Here is a 20,463-nt window from a genome sequence, read left to right as displayed (position 1 = left end):
GACAACATCGATGTACTGTGGAGACCTCACGCCCCACGTGTTGAGCAATTCGGCGGTACGTCCACCCGGCCTCCCGCATGCCCACTATACGCCCTCGCTCAAAGTCCGTCAACTGCACATACGGTTCACGTCCACGCTGTCGCGGCATGCTACCAGTGTTAAAGACTGCGATGGAGCTCCGTATGCCACGGCAAACTGGCTGACACTGACGGCGGCGGTGCACAAATGCTGCGCAGGTGGCGCCATTCGACGGCCAACACCGCGGTTCCTGGTGTGTCCGCTGTGCCGTGCGTGTGATCATTGCTTGTACAACCCTCTCGCAGTGTCCGGAGCAAGTATGGTGGGTCTGACACACCGGTGTCAATGTGTTCTTTTTTCCATTTCCAGGAGTGTAGTTTCCGTTGCAAATACAAATTGTTGAGCGCAGGTCTTCCATAAAAGATTGTTATTATAGATTGTTTGGAGTAAAAAGCATAACAAACGAATTTTTTCCTCTTTATGTACTTTATGCTTCACGGAAATGCTCGTACAACTTGGACCTTTAAGAATTTATTCTTGGCCAGAATCGTATCTAGGCTACACACGTAGTAGATGAGCATTCTATGACAGAGGCCCTTCGAAACAATGCCATTATTTTAAGATATTTAAAGACCTTCGGATAATTTCAAATAGATTTTCTTGAGAGTTTTTGAGGGTTGCACCGAACAGATTTGACTCAATGATATTTGAGTTTTGAACTTAGCGCGTAATAGATACAAATAAAAAAAATACAAATACCCGACTGCAGTGTGATCTACTACTGAATAGGGTAGGCTTATCTTCTTGCTGAATATAACGACCGACCCTGGCATTAATTGCCCACTTGTCAGCGTTTACACCACAGTAAAAGGTTTCCCGAATACTTTTACAAGAAACTTCAACGCCTACATTAACAATCAGTATGTCACTGTAATCGTATTTTAAAGAGCTTTAGAATACTGCTAAAATATATCACTCCTTTACAAAAACGTAGTTACTTGAATGTAACTTGGTTTGATATAAAAATCAAGGAGACTAAACATAAACAAAATTACATGTCTCTCTTCGCACAATCATTTGCCGGAAACCTCATTCCGACATCTTGAACCATTCATGTAATAGCGAAATAGCGACTCAGCGTAAGTATTTAATCACATTTTACGTACCACAATTGATTTTCCTTATTTTTGATTCGCGTTCTATACCTCACATTATAATGGAACCCAACGTAGGTTGTGACGTACGTTCTAATATATGTATACACATGGCACATTATTAGCGTCGCACTGAGATCGCACATGCATGCTGTAGTGAAACTGGAACCCGGGACTTCTGCTATATGAGGCAGCAACCGTAGCAAGAGGTGGACCGATTCGTTCCTTTTGTATCCTATATAAAGCACTTCCTTACTCATAGTCCATATATGACGATACACAATTATTACGTTGTAATAACTACCTCACAGTTTAAACAACTTTAAAGTATACAGTAAGAGTAAATGCATTATATTTGCAAAGTTAGTCTGAGTGTTCATGGCTGGTACCTTTGTTCCGTTATAACCTATTATAAAGTTTTTTTTCCCAGGGTCGTTTAAATGACAAGTCTCTGGTATAGTATGTTGCTTTTACTCATGTTATTCTTTTTTCGCACGTTCTCGAAACATAATTTACTCTCACATGTTTGACACTCTTCATATGTACATTTTGCAGCTTGCTTGAGCTGTACAAATAACATAATCGATCGGAGAAGAGCATGTACCAAACTCAATAGATGTTAAACCCACCCCGACGCACTTGGGGCAAGAAAATTGTATACATATTACGAACCCAGCTTCCAGTACCATCTGGAAGAGGATACAATCCTGATTAGTATTTAAATGACTGTCTTTATTGAAATTGTTTTTCAGATTTAATTTATATCTTGTTTTCTGGAAATAGTTAAGATTTAAAGCATGAATGGGTAATAACAAAGGTTGAAAATTTTGACAATATGAAAAATTGCAGATTTCTGTTATTTTATAAAATAGATTTCATTATCGATAGTAAAGTTAGACAAATTATAAATGAAGATAGAAATTGTGTTTGCATGGAAACTGAAGCATAAAAATATTATATTTACTGATTTGTTTTTTGAACATTTGAGCGGACAATTGTGTTTACTAGTTTTCCTGGTACAAGGTCGATATTACGAAACGTGTCGCTATGAATAATAAAAATATGCTAACAGAAAAATAGTTTTTTAGCAATCAGATATGTTCGGAGGCACCTTAAGACGAGAAATATACAATTTAAATAAGAAAATTATCCAAGTGTGACAACCGTTTACGCGGAATCGAACATGTCGGTAAACATATGGAAGTTTCGAAGAGGCTAGGCTCATTACACCCTCTGCCAGGCACTTGGTCCGTTGATCGTGACCGGGCCAAATGTCTCAAGAAATAAGCGTCAAACGAAAGAATTACAAAGAACGAAACTCGTCTAGCATGAAGGGGGAAACCAGATGGCGCTATGGTTGGCCCGCTAGATGGCGCTGCCATAGGTAAAACGGATATCAGCTGCGTTTTTTTTAAAAAATAGGAACCACCATTTCTTATTACATATTCGTGTAGCACGTACAGAAGTATGAATGTTTTAGTTGGACCACTTTTTTCGCTTTGTGGTAGATGGCTCTGTAATAGTCACAAACATATGGCTCACAATTTTAGACGAACAGTTGGTAAAAGGTACGTTTTTTAAATTAAAATACAGAACGTAGGTACGTTTGAACATTTTATTTCGGTTGTTCCAATGTGATACATGTACCTTTGTGAACTTATCATTTCTGAGAACGCATGCTGTTACAGCGTTATTACCTGTAAATACCACATTAACGCAATAAATGCTCAAAATGATGTCCGTCAACCTGAATGCATTTGGCAATACGTGTAACGACATTCCTCTCAACAGGGAGTAGTACGCCTTCCGTAATGTTCGCACATACATTGACAATGCGCTGCCGCATGTTGTCAGGCGTTGTCGGTGGATTACGATAGCAAATATCCTTCAACTTTCCCCACAGAAAGAAATTCGAGGACGTCAGATCCGGTGAACGTGCGGGCTTTGGTATGGTGCTTCGACGACCAATCCACCTGTCATGAAATATGCTATTCAATACCGCTTCAACCGCACGCGAGCTATGTGACGGACATCCATCATGTTGGAAGTACATCGCCATTCTGTCATGCAGTGAAACATCTTGTAGTAACATCGGTAGAACATTACGTAGGAAATCAGCATACATTGCACCACTTAGATTGCCATCGATAAAATGAGGGCCAATTATCCTTCCTCCAATAATGCCGCACCATACATTAACCTGCCGAGATCGCTGATATCCCACTTGTCGCAGCCATCGTGGATTTTCCGTTGCTCAATAGTGCATATTACGCCAGTTTACGTTACCGCTGTTGGTGAATGACGCTTCGTCGCTAAAGAGAATGTGTGCAAAAAATCTGTCATCGTCCCGTAATTTTTCTTGTGCCCAGTGGTAGAACTGTACACAATGTTCAAAGTCGTCGCCATGCAATTCCTGGTGCATAGAAATATGGCATGGGTGCAGTCGATGTTGATGTAGCATTATCAACACCGACGTTTTTGAGATTCCTGATTCTCGCGCAATTTGTCTGCTACTGATGAGAGGATTAGCCGTGACAGCAGCTAAAACACCCACTTGGGCATCATCATTTGTTGTAGGTCGTGGTTGACGTTTCACACGTGGCTGAACACTTCCTGTTTCCTTAAATAACGTAACTATCCGGCGAAAGGTCCGGACACTTGGATGATGTCATCCAGGATACCGAGCAGCATACATAGCACACGCCCGTTGGGCATTTTGATCACAATAGCCATACATCAACAAGATATCGACCTTTTCCGCAATTGGTAATCGGTCCATTTTAACACGGGTAATGTATCACGAAGCAAAGACCGTCCGCACTGCCGGAATATTACGTGATACTACGTACTTTTTAGGCGGTACAGTCTGGAACCGCGCGACCGCTACGGTCGCAGGTTCGAATTCTGCCTCGGGGATGGATGTGTATGATGCGCTTAGGTAAGTTAGGTTTAAGTAGTTCCAAGTTCTAGGGGACTGATGACCTCATAAGTCGCACAGTGCTCAGAGCCATGTGAACCATTTGAACCACGTACTTATACGTTTTTGACTATTACAGCGCCATCTATCACAAAGCCAAAAAAGTGGTCCAACTAAAATATTCATATTTCTTCACGTACTACACGAATATGTAATAAAAAAATGGGGGTTCCTATTTAAAATATCGCAGTTGATATCCGTTTGACTATGGCAGCGGCATCTAGCGGGCCAACCATAGCGCCATCTGGTTTTCCCCTTCAAGCTAGACGAGTTTCGTTCTTTGTAGTTTTTTCGTTTGATGCTTATTTCGTGAGATATTTGGCCCGGTCACTATCAATGGACCACCCTATATACATACAATCATTAAACATGGAATGCGTGAACATTAAATGAAGTCGTCCTCAAGTAGTGTGTGCATGACCCCGAAAAATAGACTACATTGCATGATGTAAAAAGGAGCTCTTGTCGAAAAAGGTTAGAAGTAAACCTCTTTCGTTAGTGGATCACATAAACCACATTTTTTAGTTTTCAGGCATTAATACAGTGAAGTTGTAGAGTTTCCTTTTGCGACACCCTGTACTACAGGTGACCTCTTACGAAGGAAATTCGCCCTTTGTTCTAGCACAGAACCTCTACTGTTATTGTCAAAGTTGTGGTGTTTGGCGGGCGCTCTAAGCGTCTGTGGAGCCGCTACGGAGCAAGCAGCGCGGGTGGCTCCTGCAGGAAGTAATGGACCAAGTAAGGAACGATTCCTCCCGCCTGGCTCGGAGTAAGCACCGCCCATAAACAAAATTCACCCCTCCCGGAGTAGGTACGTTAGCGCCAGCGGGGAGTGGCAAACTTTGTAATAGCGAGGAACGCGTCGCGAATTTTTATCTGCCGCGAATGTACTCCGGGCGCCAAGTCGACCGTGAACGATGTGGTCGGATATGTTTAAGGGGTGATTTAAAATTCATAGCGCTGCTGTGTTGCAGCCGCGTTAAGCATTCATGAGCTGCGGACTCGCCTGGACGTACGCGGCCGTGGATTTCGCGAGGTTCTCGCCATACTGCGGTGTGTGTGCGCGCCCAGCGCCCGAGATGCGCCCACAGCCCCCCGCACAACAGAAGGGCGGCGAGGAATGGCTGTGATCAAGCTGAGGAACCGCCCGCCGGCTGACGAATCGGCCGAATAAATCTCTGCCTCGCTGCGCGGAAGACGGAGTGCAGCCTGCGATCGTTCCGTGTGTCCCTCTTAAGGTAATGAACTCTGGCCCCTCCGCACCTGAGACCTCCGTAATGTTAAGTCCCATAGTGCTTAGAGCCATTTGAACCATTTGAAGACGTACCCGTGCAGTTCGTTTGTCAGTGACAAGCGGTAAAAGTGAAACTTGTAACCATCTACTATTCATAAGATAAACGTAGGGCTGATACCAGTAACTACCGAAACTCTTCATAAGCTGGCATTTGGATCATCGTGTATTATAGTTAGAAAACACTTCCATATCCTCACTTCTTGCTTCTCTTCGACTGTTAGCTTCACTTCTTCTCAAACTACTTGTTTCTCGAAATCGTTGTTCAGCACGTAAACAAGTAATGGCTGCTGGAACTCATTGCCCAGAACACTTCACAGTATAAGCCTAGACTGCATTCGCCGAGCACCGGCAACATGTCAACGTATTCGATGGATGTGCATGCTACGTCAGTATCCGCGGAAGATCGAAGCTCGTTTGTTTGTGTATTTCAATCACCCTTGTACACGACAGTATAAGGACACATTCCATAAAATAACCGAACGTAGCTTCAAACAGCACACCGAAAAACTAGTCACTCCGTATTTTATGTACAGCATCTTATATCCAACCCTGAAATTTCCATTTATGTAGCGCCCTTATTAAAACTGATAGAACTTTTATTTAAGTTGATTTGTACACAGCTGGCTTAAACACATCAACTTCATTATGAAAAATATATGTTCTATTTAAAAAATTGAAACACTTTGATGTAAATGTAGAAGAAATTAATTAAATTATGTTTTTAATTTTAAATTTAAATTTAACCTTTTAATGGTAACAGGGGTGACTCGTCATCCCAAAGTTTTATTTTGCGTATAATTACAACTTTAAAAGACTTACAGGACGAAACTTGATCTGTTTAAAGTAATTAACATTATAATTAACATATAAACACTTTACAGTAAATGGATAACAATTATTAGGAAATTTTTATTTGAGAGAAACGAGTTATGCAATTTTCTTTTCTGTGATCATTGCATGCAGGCCTACTACATTTCACACAAGTTACTTCACTTTTCTGTTTTTATCTCCAGGGCATACACGACATCTTGCTTGCTTCTGCAGTTTTGTGAGCCTCTTTTCCTGGTTTTGTGGATCCTTTGTTCTCTTCGTCTCTAAGAGTGAAGCTATATTTTCCGAAAGCTCTCGTGGCAAATTTTTCTGCAGTCGCCGTTTCATGTGTAGTGAAGCAAGTTTAAATCCAAGATCTTTTAGAAAATATTTTCTTTTCACTTTTTGCTGTGATTTTACAAGGCATTGAATAAAGCCATTTATTGATGCCTGGTCCAATATTCCATAAAACATCCGAAGTGGCCAGCGTGTTGTACTCCTCGAAACAGAGTACACATGTACCATTTTGTCAAATACATCCACACCTCCTTTCGTACTATTATAAGATTCAATGATCTCAGGTTTGTTGGTGATCTGGTCAACATCAGGAGGACTATGCATTGTAGACAAAAGAACAACAGATTTTCCCTTTTTAAGCGTGAAGGAAACAAGTCTTGTTTTGTGATGGAAAGCAAATTCCGACGATAGCACTTGGTTCTTTCTGTTGGGTAGGAAGCTTGGTGCGATTCCCGCCTTATTTTTCCTCAATGTACCAACAATTGTCAAATTCTCTTTCAGCAACATGTCTGCCAAAGGTATAGATGTGAACAAATTGTCACAAGTAATATTTCTACCTGTCCCACGAATAGTTTTGGACACAGTTTTCACATAGTACATTAGCAGACTTTCATTTTTGGTTGTGTTCTCCTTCCCAACGTATGGAAAAGCATCTATCATATAATATGTTCTGGCGTCATTCACTGTGATTATGTTGATGCCATATTTATCTGGTTTCGAAGCAATGTAAACACGGAATTGGCATTTTCCACGAAATCCTAAAAGCTGCTCATCGATTGTTACATACTTATGAGGAGAATAACTTCAGCGGCAGTTACTAACAAAAGCTGTCCAGAGGTCACGAATAGGTGAAACTTTGTAGTCCTTATTTCTACTGGTCTTATCATCAAATCTCAGACAATTTAGAAGAAATTTGAACCTCATTTGAGACATATTGCATTTCTACACACATGAGCCCCACCACTTGTCTTCAGTGTTGAGATGACCATATTTTCTGCTGTCTGACATATAAAGCAATCCCATTAGTGCACATATTTCTTCCTTGTCCGTATCACCAAGAAACCTCTGCATATACATCTACATCTAGCATACATACTCCGCAATCTACCATACGGTGCGAGGCGGAGGGTACCTCGTACCACAACTAGCATCTTCTCTCCCTGTTCCACTCCCAAACAGAACGAGGGAAGGCCTATATGCCTCTGTACGAGCCCTGATCTCTCTTATCTCATTTTTGTGGTCTTTCCGCGAAATATAAGTTAGCGGCAGTAAAACTGTACTGCAGTCAGCCTCAAATGCTGGTTCTCTAAATTTCCTCAGTAGCGATTCACGAAAAGAACGCCTCGTTTCCTCCAGAGACTCCCACCCGAGTTCCTGAAGCATTTCCGTAACACTCGCGTGATGATCAAACCTACCAGTAACAAATCTAGCAGCCCGCCTCTGAATTGCTTCTATGTCCTCCCTCAATCCGACGTGATAGGGATCCCAAACGATAGAGCAGTACTCGAGAACAGGTCGTATTAGTGTTTTATAAGCGGTCTCCTTTACAGATGAACCACATCTTCCCAAAATTCTACCAATGAACCGAAGACGACTATCCGCCTTCCCCACAACTGCCATTACATGCTTGTCCCACTTCATATCGCTTTGCAATGTTACGCCCAAATATTTAATCGACTTGACTGTGTCAAGTGCTACACTACTAATGGAGTATTCAAACATTACGAGATTCTTTTTCCTATTCATCTGCATTAACTTACATTTATCTATATTTAGAGTTAGCTGCCATTCTTTACACCAATCATAAATCCTGTCCAAGTCATCTTGTATCCTCCTACAGTCACTCAACGACGACACCTTCCCGTACACCACAGAATCATCAGCGAACAGCCGCACATTGCTATCCACCCTATCCAAAAGATCAATTATGTAGATAGAAAACAACAGCTGACCTACCACACTTCCTGGGGCACTCGAGATGATACCCTCACCTCCGATGAACACTTACCATCGAGGACAACGTACTGTGTTCTATTACTTAAGAAGTCTTCGAGCCACTCACATATTTGGCAACCAATCCCATATGCTCGTACCTTAGTTAGGAGTCTGTAGTGGGGCACCGAGTCAAACGCTTTCCGGAAGTCAAGGAATATGGCATCCGTCTGATACCCTTCATCCATGGTTCGCAAGATATCATGAGAAAAAAGGGCGAGTTGCGTTTCGCAGGAGCGATGGTTTCTAAAGCCGTGCTGATGCATGAGCAGCAACTTCTCTGTCTCAAGGAAATTTATTATATTCGAACTGAGAATATGTTCGAGAATCCTGCAACAAACCGATGTTAAGGACATTGGTCTGTAATTTTGAGGATCTGTCCTTCTACCCTTCTTATACAGAGGCGTCACCTGCGCTATTTTCCAGTCGCTCGGGACTTTACATTTGGCAAGAGATTCGCGATAAATGCAAGCTAAGTAAGGAGCCAATGCCGTAGAGTACTCTCTGTAAAACCGGATTGGAATCCCATCAGGACCTGTCGATTTATTTATTTTCAACCCATTCAGCTGCTTCACAACCCCAAGGATGTCTATCACTATGTCCTCCATACGGCAATCTGTACGAGCCTCAAACGGTGGTATGTTTGTACGATCCTCCTGCATGAAAGATTTCTCGAATGCTAAATTTAAAATTTCAGTTTTCAGCTGACCTCTGGCCAATATATGTACATTTTTTTCTTTGGATATCCTCATTTGTATGAGCTACAATCATATCAACTACTCTTGTATCTAATAATATTTCGAGAGTATCTACGTCCGAGTCAATGTTTTGAGCAAAGTTAACAGCTTTAGGAATTTTTACAGTGTTTCTACTTTGGGTTTTACCTTTCATATTTTAGACCATAAAAATCCATTCTTACCCTTGATTGTGTTTGCTGATTATTCCTCCTCCTCCTCATAATCACCATCTTCTGACGTCGTAGCTTCAAACTCAGAACTATGTTCAGATTGTATTTCCAAATTATCTTCCTCGCTCGAAAATAAGTAATTTTCTCTGCAATCGTCGTTGTCTTCCTCCAAAACACTACTCAAAAAGTCTCCAAACCTTGGATCACACGGGGTCAGGGATTTTCTCTGCCTCGTGATGACTGGGTGTTGCGTGATGTCCTTAGGTTAGTTAGGTTTAAGTAGTTCTAAGTTCTAGGGGACTGATGACCATAGATGTTAAGTCCCATAGTGCTCAGAGCCATTTGAACCATTTTTTTGGATCACATTTACAGAGTCCATACTCGAAAAGCTTATGAAATCTAGCAAAAATATTTCACCTACGAAAATGGTAACAGGGGTGACCTATAACCCCAAGAACAATTCGACCTCAAGTAGCAGCTGAACACAACTGACCAGCAGAACGACAGACCAGTGACTGATTTACACAATAATGTCGAAATAATACACAAGCCAGCTAGAAAATACACCATTGTTGCCAACTTAACAGACGAATCAAACTATCACTGGGTGACGCATCATGGGAGGGTTAAATTGGCAGCAAGAGTTATGTTTCTTACGTTTACCTATCTCAATAAATAGCCCTTTCCTTATCATCGTGAAAGTCACAGAGAAAAACAGTTGACCTGAACTCTTTTGTATACATATAGATATATACTTACTTCTAAATACACATTAACGTCCGTTAAAATGTCGACAGTGCTGGACTTACCCTCATATGACAAGAGGTGAGAATACGTAATACCCACAGGGACAATGGTCTACATAACCGTTGTGGTAGTCCAGATGTTTTGCTGTGGGGAGGCATAATGTGCACGGGCGTTCTGTACTCCAAATCTTTGACAGAGTACACTCACTGGTAAACGTTGTTGTAACGTTTCCCTTCTTCATTATGTGCTTCTTTTCAGGGGTGTATTCGGTCCTAAGTTAATTTTATGGATGACAATGCGCCACCCGAATCGAGCAGCGCAGGTGGAAACGTTTTCGTAACGAGAGCATATTCGGCGAATCGATTGGCCTGCCCGTTCCCTCGAGTTAAGTCCCATCGAGCACGTCGGGGATGCGTTGGGGAGAGGTACTGCAGCGCATCCACATGCACCAACGACCACTCGGCAGTTACTCTGGTGGAGGAATGAAGGCCATTCTACGAAAACCACTTACTAACCTCGTGATCAGCATGGCGCACATTGCAGAGCATGCATTGACGTCAGTGATAATTACAAACTGTATTATGAACCATGTCGAGGCTTCTAAATGTGCAGGAGACCCATCATGAATCATGGTGACTTCAGTGAAGTTAATGTCTTTGAATCAAAGTCATTTCTATTCGTCTCGTTGTTTATTTCTTTCAGTTACCTTCTTCAAGGACTCTATGTAAAGTGTCCATAATCGCTTCTTTGAGCCCTTCACTCGGTGAGTCCCAGTCTCTACTTGACTCCAGCTGTGTTCCGCCACTGTCCAACTCTTATTGGCTGAAAGCCATCTCCACCAAAAATACGTCGTTCTACAGACATAATCTGATTCAAGTTGACCACTTGCCTACAATAAACTAATATAGCATAATAATATTTACTAAAGAAAATATTATAGACATTTGATTACATTCAGATCATTTACAATAAACGTAAGTAATAGTTAGTTCATAAATAAATAAGCCAGCATTCTTGCGCAAGTGTGCTCACGGTGAATGACAACAAATTGTAGTTGGAAATTGTTTAAACAATTATCTATGCCGTCTTGACGGGAGACCCTTTGCTTCTCTTATCGACTGTGGTGTTCGCTAACACATGCGACTGACCACTTTTAAATCAGCACAATTTTTTTTAGCTCCTACAATCAACATTTAAATGAAGTTAGTGGCATAGTAATTAATTGTCAATTCAATGAATACCCAAGTATGACAAAATGGTTCACATGGCTCTGAGCACTATGGGACTTAACTACTGAGGTCATCAGTCCCCTAGAACTTAGAACTACACTACTGGCCATTAAAATTGCTACACCACGAAGATGACGTGATACAGACGCGAAATTTAACCGACAGAAAGAAGATGCTGTGGTATGCAAATGATTAGCTTTTCAGAGCATTCACACAAGGTTGGTGCCGGTGGCGACACCTACAGAGTGCTGACATGAGGAAAGTTTACAACCGATTTGTCATACACAAACAGCAGTTGACCGGCGTTGCCAGGTGAACCGTTGTTGTGATGCCTCGTGTAAGGAGGAGAAATCCGTACCATCACGTTTCCGACTTTGATAAAGGTCGGATTGTAGCCTATAGCGATTGCGGTTTATCGTATCGCGACATTGCTGCTCGCGTTGATCGAGATCCAATGACTGTTAGCAGAGGAATCGGTGGGTTCAGGAGGGTAATACGGAACGCCGTGCTGGATCCCAACGGCCTCGTATCACTAGCAGTCGAGATGAAAGGCATGTTATCCGCATGGCTGTAACGGATCGTGCAGCCACGTCTCGATCCATGAGTCAACAGATGGGGACGTTTGCAAGACGACAACCATCTGCACGAACAGTTCGATGACGTTTACAGCAGCATGGACTATCAGCTCGGAGACCATGGCTGCGGTTACCCTTGACGCTGCATCACAGACAGGAGTGCCTGCGATGGTGTACTCAACGACGAACCTGGGTGCACGAATGACAAAACGTAATTTTTTCGGATGACTCCAGGTTCTGTTTACAGCATCATGATGGTCGCATCCGTGTTTGGCGATATCGCGGTGAACGCACATTGGAAGCGTGTATTCCTCATCACCCGGCATGATGGTATGGGGTGCCATTGGTTACACGTCTCGCTCACCTCTTGTTAGCATTGACAGCACTTTGAACAGTGGACGTTACGTTTCAGATGTGTTACGACCCGTGGCTCTACCCTTCATTCGATCCCTGCGAAACCCCATATTTCAGCAGGATAATGCACGACCGCATGTTACAGGTCCTGTACGGGCCTTTCTGCATACAGAAAATGTTTGACTGCTGCCCTGGCCAGCACATTCTCCAGATCTCTCACCAATTGAAAACGTCTGGTCAATGATGGCCGAGCAACTGGCTCGTCATAATACGTCAGTCACTACTCTTAATGACCTGTGGTATCGTGTTCAAGCTGCACGGGCAGCTGTACCTGTACACGCCATCCAAGCTCTGTTTGACTCAATGCCCTGGCGTATCAAGACCGTTGTTACGGCCTGAGGTGGTTGTTCTGTGTACTGATTTCTCAGGATCTATGCACCCAAATTGCGTGAAAATGTAATCACATGTCAGTTCTAGTATAATATATTTGTCCTATGAATACCCGTGTATCAACTGCATTTCTTCTTGGTGTAGCAATTTTAATGGCCAGTAGTGTACTTAAATCTAACTAAGCTAAGGACATCACACACATCCATGCCCGAGGGAGGATTCCAACCTGCAACCGTAGCGCCTAGAACCGCTCGGCCACCACGGCCGGCGTAGCTTTCAGGGATGAGAGATATAGTGCAATGCTATCACATGAGATGTCGTTACTGAAATTGCATGAGGCGATAAAAAGTTGTTAATTCAGTGGGTCATTTATGCAATTCATGAGCCTTTTAGTGGCAATTCTTAGCGGCGGTGTGTCTGAAATGTTTTCTTCGGCCACCCGTCAGAAAACAATGCGATTTCAAAGCTGGGCATCACGGTTCTGACCTTCGTCGCAGAAGTCTCAAAAGCAGTGAAATGAGGGTAATAGGGGGTGTAAAATCCATACCGTACGTGTGACAAGTCCACGGTGGCGTTGGAGAAGGTTGTGGTGAAACGTTATACCAACGTAACGTCACTAACCCACCTCACACCTCAGATGAATTTGTAACCTCTGGCGCTTCTTTGTATGTGTCTATACCTTGCTGTCTGAAGCATAGCCGAGCAGGAGGATGACGTCGCATGGCGCTATGCTTATGTATCATTACAGAGGATGGTTGCAGGTATCTTTGATCGAAATTTCAAACTCCTACGTCACAATATGAGACAACTACGGAGTGTCGAAAAAATGACCCTTTAATTTCGTTGGGCAGGGCAGGTATCGAATTAGAAAATTGGTAAACCCACGTAGCGTCACCTTTTATCTCTCAGCTTCCTTCGCATCACACATACAACTGATACTGGAACATTTGTACCCTCATTAATTACTTAAGTTTCTGAATTTTTTTGCGTCAGTTGCTTCACATTCTGTAATGCAACTAATGATAAAGCTTTATTGCCTCCCCTTGAGGGTGTGGTGTCAAAGTACCATCTCAGTATTTCAGTAGGTCCTACGAGTAACCCATATTTCAATCAGAGCTTTTCAACAAACGTGTCAGTATTAGCTGCGCAGCGGTGTTCGTCGTCCTGAGGTGATCTAGTACGAGCCTTACAATGTGTCCTGGAGATTGTGCAACGTGTAGGGGCAACTGTATTAGGTATTCCCCTGCAGTGATCCCGCCGCTGTTCTTGCTGCTCGGAGTTTGCACCCACTCGAGCGCTTAACTGCAAATGAGATCACGTTGAGAAAACAGCATTCACCACCTGACACTTTCATGCTTCCTTTCCACCATCTGCTGTAAGGATTTGACAGTCCATTCTTTCTAGACCTGGTCTTACTTATTTCCTAACGCGGGAATACGCCGCAAGATTGTGAGTGGAGTTTCTTTATACAGTGCATATAGATCAGTATTTTCGAGCCCTGTATTTCCTTAGTGTAATTGTTACATGTTTGTAGTACTACTGTGACACCCTCTTGATTGCCGCAGTGACCCTTAGCTGTTGGCCAAACAGAATTCTGTTTTTAAATGCATCTTTGCAACCAAGACAGGGTCACCACAGGAAAGATGAGGAAAGTAAGAATGATAGCAGGTTATGGAGACTGGGAAGCTTGGAAACGGTATAGGCAGCTGTATAATATCGCTCGCAGGTAACCTACTGGTAATGTTACCCAATATCTAGCCTCGGCAAGTTATGTAGTCCGGTACAAGCCTTTTTATTTACAATGTTTAGAATTCATATGATCGTCAGATTAACACTGTGAGACTCTATCGATTTTTAATTACCTAACTGCTTGTTAGCAACTGACTATAATAACGTGATGTACCCCTACAATATCTCTGCGTATGCACATTGCACTACTGTTCTCATATGGTTGAAAACCTGTAATGTATGACAGCTTGCAGCTATGAAAGTGTCAGTTAATCCTAATGATAATTCTTCAGGGTTTATCACAAGCAAAGCGTTTACAACACGATGTGCCATTATTAACTGATTGTACATAAGTACCCTGCAATACTGCTGTTGAGCACTCCTTGTCGAAAACTGTTTCTCAAAAATGGCGCACCTTTTGTTTGTCATCAGAATAGTTCAACGCAAGGGGCTGATGCTTGTGAAGGGCTAGCAGCCTCTCTAAACCTTGCTCTAATAACGGCGATGTAAGTCACTCGCAGTGCAAAATATAAAATCGGAATGGATTATGTGTGTACTACTGTTGGAAGGTAAACTATATCTCTAGAGTCTCCGAAAAATATTGTTGTGTGTGTGAATACATCAAGTACGTCTTTTACGGTATGAAGGTAAGAGCTAGGAAGCCGAAGTGATCTGTTGATGTCTGTCTGTTACGTGATATTCTGAAAAAAAAAAAAAAATGCTGAACTGTGTGTGAAATCTTATGGGACTTAACTGCTATGGTCATCAGTCCCTAAGCTTACACACTACTTAATCTAAACTATCCTAAGGGAAACATACACACCCATGCCCGAGGGAGGACTCGAATCTCCGCCGGGACCAGCAGCACAGTCCATGACTGCAGCGCCTAGACCGCTCGGCTAATACCGCACAGCTGATATTCTGAATGACGTTAGCAATAAGAGCCGTCTTTCGAGGTACTGGTATCACATTTATGTACGCAGCTTTCATAAAATGAAGTCACTGATGTATAGATTGTCACCACTTCTTGAAATTTGCAGAACCACTTCCCATAAAATTTAAGGAGCAAAGAGACAGTAAAGCAAAAGATCTATTATGAAATTGCCGTTAAATGTAGTGGTAGTGTACAGTTTTAATTCTGTTCTCATTTAGTATAAGTGAATCTTTAATGCTGCAAATGAATGTAATTATAGAAACAAACAATTTCTTAAATATGGTGTTAAATGTTATATTAGCAGTTCAGTGCAGTATTTTGCAGTTAAGTACTATTAATTTTACAGTCCACTTAAGGAGCGTGACAACAGCTGTCAGATTTGGAGATGACAGAAAATACAATGTGTTGAATCTCTAATCGTTCCTTTGGTTAGCTGATTTGATTTTTATTCTTCTTTGTATTATGTCAACGCTTACGCTGTTACGAGATTATGTTCACCGGGATTCGAAACAATGGTCCGCCACGGAGGCAGAAGAAAAAAAGGAAGTTGTCATTACGTCACAAACTTTAAACCGGTGTCCACCATATTATGTAGCCAAAAACGTTAGGTTCACCGCACTTATACCTCCATGGTATACAGAGGTGATACTTCCCTGTGACGTTACCCTCACGAGCCGATGCCCAGTTTAGACCGTTGGGACAAGGTGTCGAATTTCGCGGTCGGATCCCGCACAACACATAGCTGCGTGACTGCGCCGATTGTTAGTGCAGCATCTCGTGCCCTAAATTCCTCCTACCGATTGTTATTCATTGTTCACATTTCTTCCATCTTTAAGAAAGATTCTGCCTGGAACAGCTGGAGAAAGCGGACATGTGTACGGAGATTTGTGTGTATGATTGTATGAATATACATTATGTGATCAAAAGCACCCGGACACCCCCCAAAACATACGTTTTTCGTATTAGGTGCATTGTGCTGCCACCTACTGCCGGGTACTCTATATCAGCGACCTCAGTAGTCATTAGAGATCGTGAGAGAGCACAATAGGGCGCGGAACTCACGTGGTCATGTGATTGGGTGTCAGTTGTGTTATACGTCTGTGCGCGAGATTTCCACACTCCTAAACGTCCCTAGGTCCACTGTTTCGGTTGTGATAGTAAAGTGGAAACGTGAATGGACACGTACAGCACAAAATCGTACAGGCCAATCTCGTCTGTTTACAGTGCAAGAGGGTGGTAACGTGTAATAGACAGACATCTACCCAGACCATCACACAGGAATTCCAAACTGCACCTGGATCCACTGTAACCACTATGACAGGCGGGAGGTGATAAAACTTGAATTTCATGGTCGAGCGGCTGCTCATACGCTACACCTCACGCCGGTAAATGCCAAACAACGCCTCGCTTGGTGTAAGGAGCGCAAACGTTGGACGATTGAACAGTGGAAAAAAGTTGTTTGGAGTGACGAATCACGATACACAATGTGGCGATCCGATGGCAGGGTGTGGGTATGGCGAATGCTCGGTGAACTTCATCTGCCAGCGTGTGTAGTGCCAACAGTAAAATTCAGAGCCGGTGGTATTATGGTGTGGTCGTGTTTTTCAAGGAGGGGGCTTGCATCCCTTGTTGTTTTGCTTGGCATTATCACAGCACAGGCCCCCATTGATGTTTTAAGCACATTCTCGTTTCTCACCGTTGGCGATTGCATCTTTCAACACAATCGAGCACCTGTTCATAATGCACGCCCTGTGGCGGAGTGGTTACACGACAACAACATTCCTGTAATGGTCTGGCCTGCACAGAGTCCTGACCTGAATCCTATAGAGCGCCTTTGGGATGTTTTGGAATGCATACTTGGTGCCAGGCCTCACCGACCGACGTCGATGCCTCTCTTCAGTGTGGCACTCCGTGAAGAATGGGCTGCCATTCTCCCAGAAACTTTCCAGCGTCTGACTGAACGTATGCCTGCGAGAGTGGAAGCTGTCATCAAGGTTAAGTGTGGGCCAAAACCGTATTGAATTCCGCCATTACTGATGGAGGGCGCCATGAACTTGTAAGTCATTTTCAGCCTGGTGTCCGGATACTTTTGACCACATGGTTTATGTGTGTGTGCTTTACGACCTTCCTGAAACAGGCTTTGGCCGAACTTGTGTGAACACTCTTTTCGTCGCACCAGGCTGCACCTCACTTTGTGAATGCAACGTATCCGCTTCAGAGTACAGTTATTTCCTAAGGAAGTGTGTTGCAAATAATCTACTAGAGTTCAAAAGGAATAATGCTGCACATAATTACAATACCGTAAAAAATGACATTCATTACGCCACAGTAAGATTGTCTGTAACACAAATAGAAGATCACAGTGCTGCAACCACAAATTTTGATCACTTACCCAGTGATATAAAATACCTACAGACAGCACAGTAAAATTTGCAGCTAAACTGAAATCGTTTCTCCCCGATAACTCCTCCTATTCCACAGAAGACCATTGTTGTAATTGGTGAATGTTGATGGGTAGGAATTACTGATTTAACATTTATTTAACTTAAAAACAAGAAACAACTAATAAATAATCAGCATGGAGGAATATGTACAGTGAAAGGTTGATGTTAATATAAAATGACTAGTTCGATATCATTATGGTTTGTCAAGCAAATGATACATGGAACATGAAACTAAACTAATTACTGGTACATCACGAAGTGTGGTCTAGGTTAATATACTTTTAAAACCTCAAAATGAAATTCAAAAGTAAGAGCAAGTAGATGCGCGGAGTAAACGTACATTGTAATTATGATTCATTTGGTTGTTCCTGAGAAATTGACATATTACTGGCGGAAAATATTGCGAGAAAACAAGCAAACCAAGGTAGGCGTACATGTTACGCATGTTAGGTTATAACAAGTTTGTTTTTGTGGCCATCCTCCGCAGCAAGCATAGTAATACTTCTTTTGCAACCAAAACAATGGCGTCTTTATTTAAAAAACAAGTGTGTTAGGTTATCATTACTAATAAAATGACTTACATACACGTTAAAACATATCCACTTCACGGGGTCTAAGCGTTTGGGGCCATTGCTTTAATCACATTTATAGCATTGCACAATGCTGGAAAATGTTTAAAAAAATGATATCTCTTTTTTCCCTGTAAATTACTAGAACTGGCCACACACTGACTGTCCCATCATATACAAGATTTAAAAGCGAGAAGCTGCGTAAATTACAGTGAGATTAATGCACTGACAAACTAATAAAACAAGAACTCTCTTCTGCACGCAGTTCTGTTTCTTTGACATTTCAAAAAATGTTAACTTTGTTGACATGCACAAGATACCATAGCATGCCTTGCTTCTTTCCAGATTTTAGGGGCTAACAGAACTCCTAGGTACGTTTTCTGCAAACGCGAACATTAAAAATGTTGTACATACAAGATGAAAGCTGCAAATGTACCGAACAAGGAGCAGTACTAGTAAGCAAACAAACATTAGTTTCGGAGTTCCAGCTTCATCTTCTATCGATACAAACACAGTAAGGGTGGTACATGGATTACCAAAGCGTACTTTTCATATCACAAGTTTCTACTCTTGGTTATTCGGAAAAAAAAGTTACATTAACGATGCCCAATGAGTCGCATTACTTGAGCAAATACACATTCAAGAAGAGAAAAAACTTTCGAAATTGCCTTCCTGGCATTACGTTACTTATGTATATTAGTATTTATAATTTTTAGTATTTAAAAGAGCTGTTGCGTGCAATCGACAGAAATAATGAACAAGAAGCAACTGCAAACAGTAGTCTGCTAATGTTTTTGGCTATTTAGAATAGCGCCAGGCCTCGGGTTTCAAAACAAACTGAAGCGTAAGTCTACAGTACCATCTTTCTTCTTCTTTTTACGTCCATGTGTATAGCGCCAGAGATGAATCACTGGAAAGTCTTCTTGACTCACTTGGATGCCGCCACTGTTGCAAACAATCTCTGGTGCCGTTGCGTTGTAAATGTTCGGCCATTCACAGTAATAGGACAAGATGTGGATGCCGCCTTGTGAACGAGAATTTGAGGAAAATCAAACAGTTCCACTTCCGCTCAGCGTGCGACTGCCTGCTGTGTGGAGCCCTCACTCTTCAACTTAGGAGCTATTTTTGGAGGCTATGAGACTAGAATATGCTATGTTGAAATGCTGAGACGATATTTAAAAGCTTAACTATGGATTTGCGCTTAAAGATCTATTTAAGTAGCGTATCGTCGTTTCACTTTAAAAAAGCGCGCTTTGGCCGTCACATTCATTTAACAAGCAAATAGGCTGTTCACAGTCCATAAACCCAAAATACAAAAGATGGTTAAACTGTCACTTTTCGCAACACGGTCCAGAGCACTGATGTATTACGCAGTCTCTCTATAAAAATAAATCCAACAACTGTTCAGTGCAATGCAACAATTAATTCACTGTATACTCATATTTTTCGTGATGAAAGCCCTTGTGGCTCTGCTGTTCCTTGTGCATTGTCAGTTTTGACCCACTTTTGGCTGTTGCGTTGATTTCTTGATAAGTATTTTGTCTCGAAAATCTTGTTTCTTTATGTCTTCCAATCTTCCCTTCTTGCGGCTTTTCTTCAGTGAATTTATGCAGTTAGATCGCTTCTCGAAAACTTACTGTTACATTGCAACAAAGTCAATGCAAGACGTAGTATTCTGGGAACTTGTATGTTTTGCCCATCTCCACACACTTGTACGACGTCCTTCATCTCGATGAAATACACTCCTGGAAATTGAAATAAGAACACCGTGAATTCATTGTCCCAGGAAGGGGAAACTTTATTGACGCATTCCTGGGGTCAGATACATCAAATGATCACGCTGACAGAACCACAGGCACATAGACACAGGCAACAGACCATGCACAATGTCGGCACTAGTACAGTGTATATCCACCTTTCGCAGCAATGCAGGCTGCTATTCTCCCATGGAGACGATCGTAGAGATGCTGGATGTAGTCCTGTGGAACGGCTTGCCATGCCATTTCCACCTGGCGCCTCAGTTGGACCAGCGTTCGTGCTGGAC

This window comes from Schistocerca serialis, chromosome 5 (genome assembly GCF_023864345.2).
Source record: "Schistocerca serialis cubense isolate TAMUIC-IGC-003099 chromosome 5, iqSchSeri2.2, whole genome shotgun sequence".
NCBI lineage: Eukaryota > Metazoa > Arthropoda > Insecta > Orthoptera > Acrididae > Schistocerca > Schistocerca serialis.
Note: the sequence above shows the minus strand (reverse complement) of the source record.